Source organism: Aquarana catesbeiana, linkage group LG03 (assembly GCF_042186555.1).
Source record: "Aquarana catesbeiana isolate 2022-GZ linkage group LG03, ASM4218655v1, whole genome shotgun sequence".
Taxonomy (NCBI): Eukaryota; Metazoa; Chordata; class Amphibia; order Anura; family Ranidae; genus Aquarana; species Aquarana catesbeiana.
The window spans coordinates 149,937,433-149,946,200 of NC_133326.1; the positions used below are offsets into that span (position 1 = coordinate 149,937,433).

General features: G+C 44.4%; 1 protein-coding gene across 2 annotated transcripts in view; it reads right to left on the reverse strand.

Moving 5' to 3' along the window:
- The window catches only part of PLXNA4 (plexin A4), a 1,066,226-nt gene extending 1,062,950 nt beyond the window's left edge, over nucleotides 1-3,276 (reverse strand). Inside the window, exon 1 of one of the 2 annotated variants that reach the window (XM_073619416.1) lies at nucleotides 2,606-3,276. The gene's annotated coding sequence lies outside the window, so the exon portion shown is untranslated. The remainder of the gene's footprint in view (nucleotides 1-2,605) is intronic. The other variant, XM_073619417.1, reaches the window with a different exon arrangement.
- Nucleotides 3,277-8,768: the final 5,492 nt, after the last annotated feature.

An 8,768-nucleotide genomic window follows, 5' to 3' on the forward strand; every position in this document is an offset into this window, starting at 1 on the left:
ATATATATATATATATATATATATATATATATATATATATATATGTATATATATATACATCACTCTCACATATACTTTTTTATGTTTCTGTGCATATGTATTTGTATATACACCAATGGCAGAGCTGTACACCAATGTTTTTCCTGATGCAATCTTTTGTGGAAAAAGAATGGATCTTCTGTCAAAGTTGAGTGCATATTGGCTAAAATTTTGCATTTTTATCTGTAAAATTCATTTTTGGGCCCATTTGGAACATGCAAGTCTTCCAATGCTGTAGAATTAGAATATGACACTTTGCTCCATACCCTAATAGCACATATTATAACAACAGGCAGGCTCAGGGTCTAAGGCATAGGTCTGTCTATACTGACCATCCAAGTCCTATCTTTACCCTATGCAGATCTGAAATGTAAAGTGACTTTCTACCCTGAAATAGCCTATAAATTATGTTTCTATATAATCTTCTGTATATGTTGTAACATTATAAAAGAGAGCTCATCCTACATCCCTGCTCTGGATGGGAGTCATGTGTGAGCGGTCCCTGCTAGCCTCTGCACAGAGATGCTCAGCTTATTCTAGACACATTTATCCTGATAATGATTATTCAGGTCTGTGGGCAATGTATAGAATTCTAGTGCCCTAGGTCCCATGAGCAGTATGTGTAACTGGTGTCCTAGGTCCCATGGGCTGTGTGTATAACTGGTGCCCCAGGTCCCATGTGCAGTGTGTACAACTGGTGCACCAGGTCCCATAGGCAGTGTGTATAACTGATACCCCAGGTTCCATGGACATTTTTATAGCTCCGGTACCCCTGCTTCCATGAGAAGTGTATATAACTGGTGCCCTGGATTCTTTTGGCTGTGTCAATATCTCTGGTGCCCCAGTTCCCATTGGCAATGTATATAACTCAGGTGCTCCAGGTTCAATGGGATATAGCTATGGTGCCCCAGGTTCCCTAAGTGATGTATATAACTGGTGCAATAGGTTACATGGGGATTGTGAATAACTGGTGACCCAGGTTCCATTGATAGAGTATATAACTGGTGCCCTAGGTTACATGGGCAGAGTATAAAATTGGTGCCCTAGGTTCCATGCGCAGTGTATCTAACTCTGGCTCCCTAGGCTCCATGAGCAGTGTATATAATTGGTGCCCTAGGTTTCATGGGTATTTTATATAACTGATGTCCCAGGTTCCATGGGCAGACTATATAACTGGTGTCCCAGGTTCCACCAGCAGTGCACATAACTAGAGTTTCAGGTTCAATGGGCAGTACTATCCCTGCTGCCCCAGGTTCAATGGACAGTAGAATCGCTGGTGCCTCAGGTTCAATGGCCAATATTATCACTGGTGCCCCAGGTTCAATGGGCAGTATTATCACTGGGGTCCCAGGTTCAATGGGCAGTATTATCACTGGTACCTGAGGTTCAATGTGCAGTATTATCACTGGTGCCCCAGGTTCAATGGGCAGTATTATCACTGGTGCCCCAGGTTCAATGGACAGTATTATCACTGGTGCCCCAGGTTCAATGGGCAGTATTATCACTGGTGCCCCAGGTTCAATGGGCAGTATTATCACTGGTGCCCCAGGTTCAATGGGCAGTATTATCACTGGTGCCCCAAGTTCAATGGGCAGTATTATCACTGGTGCCCCAGGTTCAATGGACAGTATTATCATTAGTGCCCCAGGTTCAATGGGCAGTATTATCACTGGTGTCTTAGGTTCAATGGGCAGTATTATCACTGGTGTCCCAGGTTCAATGGGCAGTATTATCACTGGCGTCTTAGGTTCAATGGGCAGTATTATCACTGGTGTCCCAGGTTCAGTTGGGCAGTATTATCACTGGTGTCTTAGGTTCAATGGGCAGTATTATCACTGGTGTCCCAGGTTCAATGGGCAGTATTATCACTGGTGTCTTAGGTTCAATGGGCAGTATTATCACTGGTACCCCAGATTTAACGGGCAGTATTATCACTGGGTTCCCAGGTACCATAAAGCTCAGGTGCCACATAGGACCCGCAGGGTCTGTACCCCCTGCAGTGAGGAGCAGGTTGAGCTCTCCTCCAGGGAACACTGATCAGTCATCCTACACTCATATTAGCTCCTCAGGTCGGTGTCATCCAGTATAATCCCACCGCAGTGATCTTGAACCACAGATGAAGCCATGATGGCTTTAATGCTCCGACTTGATGTGCCCTTGCCTGTGTCTTGTCATTGACCCCGGATCAGACCCGCATCTAGTGAAGGACATGTAGATGGCTGCTGGTATATGAAGTGGCCCTATAATATCCGATAATATAGAAATGCTGGAGATCCAAGGACCCTCTGCAGATCGCAGGCTCTGGGGGCCCCTGTCATACCGCAGTACTGTTCCCCTAACTCTGGTGAGCTGGTGAAGCCCTGAACCCCCATAATACAAGGCATGCCATGGCATGGAGAAGGAGCGGAGAGGAGATCTCAGGTGCGCAGGCATGGCAGGTGGCTCTTCCCCGACCCCTTGGCACAGAACATCAAGCAGAAAAGGTGCCAGCACCTGTCAGTCCCCCCTCACCCCCCAGATGGTATGAATCAGGTAGTGGCACTCCTTTCCCCCCATCAGATCTTACCTGGGAGATGAGCTCCTTCTCCCCCTTCCTTCACAGCAGCAGCCGCATTGACGCTGCAGATGGAACCTTTCCCAACATCCCCTAATCCTCCCCAGACATCGGAGCTCAGGTACTCGTCTCCTCTCTGCAGCCAGCGAGCACACCTTGCTAGAGGAGAGGAGGGATGGCGGTTGCGGCAATGAGCTCTCCCCCTCCCTGGCTCCCCTGGCTCCGATTACGAGCTGTATCCGGATGGCATGGACGGCGGCTCCTCTCCCAGCGCCTGCTCTCCTTTCCTCCTCTGCCGCCTTCTGCTGCTTCCAACGGAGGCGATAGATCCAGCCAATAGATGATGGGGGGACCGGACTGTGCCAGGTGGACGGATCCCTCCTCCTCCTCCTCCAGGCCAGGTGTTGTCAGCTCAGCTGTCACCTTCATACATCCCGGGCTCTTCCAGGCTCCATCCTTCCAGCCATCCAAAGTTTCCTGTAATGCTGTGTGTGTGCTGGATGGAGAGACACTAGCAAGCCTTCAACTTCCAGCTGCCTGGCTTGTGCTCCAGAGTCCTCCCCCTCTCCTTACTCACCAGTGACATCTACGATCTGCAGCCTGATTGGGCTAATTGTACATTTTTATTGCCAGCACAGAGGCAACATCTCAGGAAAACGACACGCATATGGTTTGCTTTTAGATTTTTTCCTGGACCTGTTCTCTAAAGGAACAGTTTAGAAAGACAGTGAATTGAAGACCGCTCTCCCCCCCCCCCCCCCCCTCATTGGTTTCTGATGAATACAATTCAAAATACTAACATCATGGTATATAAAGTCATTCATAACTCTGCTGCAAACTATACCGCCAACCTCCTCCCAAAATATTACCCAAAATATTCTCCTCAGTCTTCCAAAGACGTCGCAAACCTCATCCTAAATTATTACCTAAATCATCCTCTTTGGTCCTTTGAAGACATTGCCAATCTCATCCCAAAATATCACTCAAACCTTTCTCCTCGCTCCTCCCAAGACATCACTACAGTCGTCCTAAAATATCATTGAAACCATCCTCCTTGCACCTGCCAAGAGTCCCAAAATATAACCCAAACCATTCTCCCCACTCCTCCCAAGACACCATTGTAGTCCAAAAATATCACTGAAATCATCCTCCTTGCCCCTCCCATAATATTGCTAACCTTATCCCAAAATATCACCCAAAGCATTCTCCTCACTCCTCCCAAGAAATCACCACCGTCATCCCAAAATAAAACCTCCTCTTTGCTCCTCTCACGACATTGCCAACCTGGTCCCAAAATATTACCCAAACCTTCCTCCATGCTCCTACCAAGGTATCGCCAATCTCATCCCAAAATATCACCCAAACCATTCTCTTTACTCTTCCCAAGATATTGCCTACCTCATCCCAAAATATCACCCAAACCATTCTCCTCAGTCTTCTAAAGACATTGCCAGCCTCATCCTAAATAATCACCTAAATTGCCCTCTGTCCTTCGAAGACATTGCCAATCTCATCCCAAGATATCACCCAAACCATTCTCCCGCTCATCCCAAGACATTGCCACCATCGTCCCAAAATATCACTTAAATCATCTTGCTAGCTCCTCCCAAGACTTTGCCAACCTTGTTCCTAAATATTACCCAAACTATTCTCCTTGCTCATCCCAAGGCATCACCACCGTTGTCCCAAAATATCAGCTAAATTGCCCTCTTCGGTCCTTCAAAGACATTGCCAATCTCATCCCAAAATATCACCCAAACCATTCTCCTCGCTCCTCCTAAGACTTCGCCACAGTCATCCCAAAATATAATTAAAACACTCCTCCTTGCGCCTCCCAAGACATTGCCAACCTCGTCCCAAAATATTACCAAAACCATTCTCCTCGCTCCTCCCAAGACACCGTTGTAGTCCAAAAATATCACTAAAATCATCCTCCTTGCCTCTCCCATGATATTGCCAACCTCATCCTAAAATCACCCAAACCATTCTCCTCACCCCTCCCAAGATATCGCCACCGTCATCCCAAAATATCACTGAAATCATCCTCTTTGCTCCTTTCATGACATTGCCAACCTGGTCCCAAAATATTACCCAAACCATTCTCCTCACTCTTCCCAAGATATTGCCAAACTCATCCCAAAATATCACCCAAACCATTCTCCTCGGTCTTCCAAAGACATTGCCAACCTCATCCTAAAGTATCACCTAAATTGTCCTCCTCGGTCCTTCGAAGACATTGCCAATCTCATCCCAAAATATCACCCAAACTATTCTCCTCGCTCATGCCAAGACATCGCCACCGTTGTCCCAAAATTTTACTAAAATCATCCTGTTTGCTCCTCCCAAGACATTGCCAACCTTGTTCCAAAATATTACCCAAACTATTCTCCTTGCTCATCCCAAGGCATCACCACCATTGTCCCAAAATATCACCTAAATTACCCTCTTTGGTCCTTCGAAGACATTGCCAATCTCATCCAAAATATCACTCAAACCATTCTCCTCGCTCATCCCAAGACATCGCCACCGTTGTTCCAAAATATATAAATCCTGAATACTACTACTACTACTACTACTACTACTACTACTACTACTACTACTACTAATAATAATAATAATAATAATAATAATAATATTAAAAATAATAAATTAGCCTACATAAAGCCATACACACTGGCCATTTTGGATTAGTTTAAATATTGCATTTAACAAAAAAATGTAATGCCTAAGAATAGTCAAAATAAAAACACAAACTTCAGCAAGGCACATGGCTTACTATTATTGTGGTGTGTTCCTTGTGCTTATGGCTCCTTGTTTCTTTGAAATTTTCCTCCATCCCCCCTCCCTCCTTCCCCAGCAGCCCCACCACTATAATCTTTTTGTGCCGCAGGGGCTAAGAGTACTGAGGTAGCTGTCATTTGCACTCATCAAGAGTGCCAGACTATGCTCGCCCTTTACATCACCCTCCTCCATTCATGTAAGCCAGTACTAAGCTTCGAATAAAACAGGATCTATGAATTGAGGATAGGCAGATGCTTGAAAAGTCCACCTCCTCCATTCATAGTTTGAATTTCACTCACAGGACCTGTAGTGCTGGTTTCTATTAATGGAGAAGGGGGCGGTCATAGTCAAGCACTCTTGATGAGTCCACATTAACACCTGCTTCACACAAAGATTATGGCAGCAGAAGTGGGGGGGGGGGTCAATGGAGGAAAATTTCATGGAAACCAGCCAGCACAACAATGGACAGAGTATATTAATAGTAAGTTGTGTCCCCTTGTGCTGATTTTTGGGGGGTTTATTTTGATTACACTTAGGCTTTAACTACTTTATATCTATCACCCTATATTCCCATATAGTAATCAATGCTAGCAGTTACCAAGTAACAAATGTGCCCCTAAAACCTCTTTGTGGATCCCTCATTTTGCAGTCACATGACTTTCTATGCTTGCCCTGAGGGACAGTGAAAGATCTGGAGGAGAAAGCAGACAAGAAACCTATGACACATCTAGGAATAATCATCTCAGGAAGTCTGAAGAGTTTCCCATGCCCACACGGTGCTGACTGGCATTGTGGTGGTCATGTGGGGTCATCCCTGCCAGAGCTTACCTTCAAGATGATGTGGTAATCACATGGGTGGAGAGGAGGAGAGAAGGAGGTCTTGTCAATTAAAGTTTTGGAGCAACCCCTAAAGGTGACAAATATAGTCACAAAAATAGGATGTGACTGTCTTCCCTGGTATACACTTGCAGAGCATGCACAGTAAAGGTGGCAATGCAACAGGCAGAGGATTGGCTGCTGTTTTGTTGGCACAGAAAACAAGGAAGGGAAATGAAACAGCAGGATTAACTAGGTATTTACTAATTTATACAACTTGAATAATTTACAGCTTCAGCTAGAAGGTAAAAAATGTAATGTAAAGAAAAACACACTTGGAAAATATTTGGGTTTGATGACACTTAAAGATTCTTAGGCAGGGACCCAAATACAAATCATTCTACGGTACTACATAGCAAGATTTTGATGGCCTCCCACCTGCTAAAGCCTGGCCATATACATGAAGATTTCAGATTTTATAATCATGTAAAGAAATCCATAGATTCACCCATCCATGCTAAACCTCCGGTAGCTTTTGTACTCTGACAGCTGGAACCCGTGGCTGTCAGAATACCCAAATAGTGACTGAAGCTGTTTGACCGTTGTTACTATTCAGCTGACTTTTTCCATCCAGTTCCTTCTATTTCGAAAACTATAATAATATTTTATATTATAACAAAATGAAAAAGCAATAATTTTCTATGTGCTCTGTTCACAGCTTACGGGTGTGTTTGCATGCATAGCATACAAATGCAGCATGTCTGTATCTTTGCGCAATGTAAAACACAACCACACTTTACAATGCACTACAGAGCGTCACAATGTATTGTTGTATATAGAGGTGGATGAAATGTCATTTTTGGACATTTCAATATAGTTAAACAGAAGGAAAAAATAAATACCACCCTGCACACAACACGCAGCATATGTATTATATGCATCATAATGAGTACCCGCTGATGTAGTAGGCCTGAAATCTTCACTGTCAAGAAAGCTAAGCAAGCACTTCTCACTGCACAGAGGGGGATATGAGTCTAGCAATGATCTGAGGTCTCATTTCAGCCCTTCTGTACTGGAAACTTCACAGCGTTTCTTAATACCCCTAGTAATGGGAACCTCCTCCTATCCCAGGCTATTGTTATGTCACTGTCTGTAGGGTGGAGAGTAGCGATGAGCTGGACACCCCCCCCGGTTCGGTTCAGAGCAGATATTGCAAACAGGCAAAAAATTTGTGCTAGCACCGTTAAAGTCTATGGGACGCGAACGTGAAAAATCAAATATGGTCATTTTAAAGGTTTATATGCAAGTTATTGCCACAAAAAAGTATTTGGGGACCCGGGTCCTGCCCCAGGATACATGTATCAATACAAAAAAAGTTTTAAAAATTTACGTTTTTTCGGGAGCAGTGATTTTAATAATGCTTAAAGTGAAACAATAAAAATGAAATATTCCTTTAAATATCGTGCCTGGGGTGTCCTTAGTATGCCTGTAAAGTAGCGCATCTTTCCCATCTTTATAACAGTGCCACAGCAAAATTACATTTCTAAAGGAAAAAATGTCATTTAAAACTGCTGGCGGCTGTAATGTATTGTCGGATATTGTCAATATAGATAAAAATACAAAAATAAAAAAAAAAAATGCTGTGCATGTCCCCCCCCCAAAATCCATACCAGGCCCTTCAGGTCTGGTATAGATATTAAGGGGAACCCCACACCAAAATGGCGTGGGGGTCCCCCAGGCCCCCAGGCACTATATACTCTGAACAGCAGTATATATACTATACGGCCTGCCCTATATACTCTGCAGAAAAACTGGGCCTTAGGTGTTGGTGGTACCAGAACACTGTAAGCCCTCACATTACTCTTGTTGGGGGCAGAAACGGGCCCTGCTGTGAAATATTATATCAAAAAATTGTAATTACATGGCCCTGTTAAACAGGCAGAAAAATTGGGCCTTGGGTGGTGGTGGCACCAGAACACTGTAAGCCCTCACAGTTACACTTGTTGGGTGCAGGAATGGGCTCTGCTGTGAAATATTAGATCAAAATTGTAATTACATGGCAGAAAAATTGGGCCTTGGGTGGTGGTGCCACAACATTGTAAGCCCTCTCAGTTACTCTTGTTGGGGGCATAAACGGGCCCTGCTGTGAAATATTATATTAAAAAATTGTAATTACATGGCCCTGTTAAGCAGGTGCAGAAAAATTGGGCCTTGGGTGGTGGTGGCACCAGAACACTGTAAGCCCTCCCAGTTACACTTGTTGGGCGCAGGAATGGGCCCTGCGTTTAAATATTATATCAAAAATTGTAATTACATGCCCCTATCAAACAGGGGCAGAAAAATTGGGACTTGGGTGGTGGTGCCACAACACTGTAATCCCTCACAGATACTCTTGTTGGACGCAGAAACGGGCTCTGCTGTGAAATATTAGATCAAAATTGTAATTACATGGCAGAAAAATTGGGCCTTGGGTGGTGGTGCCACAACACTGTTAGCCCTCACAGTTACTCTTGTTGGGTGCGGGAACGTGCCCTTCTGTGAAATATTATATCAAAAATTGTAATTACATGGCCTTGTT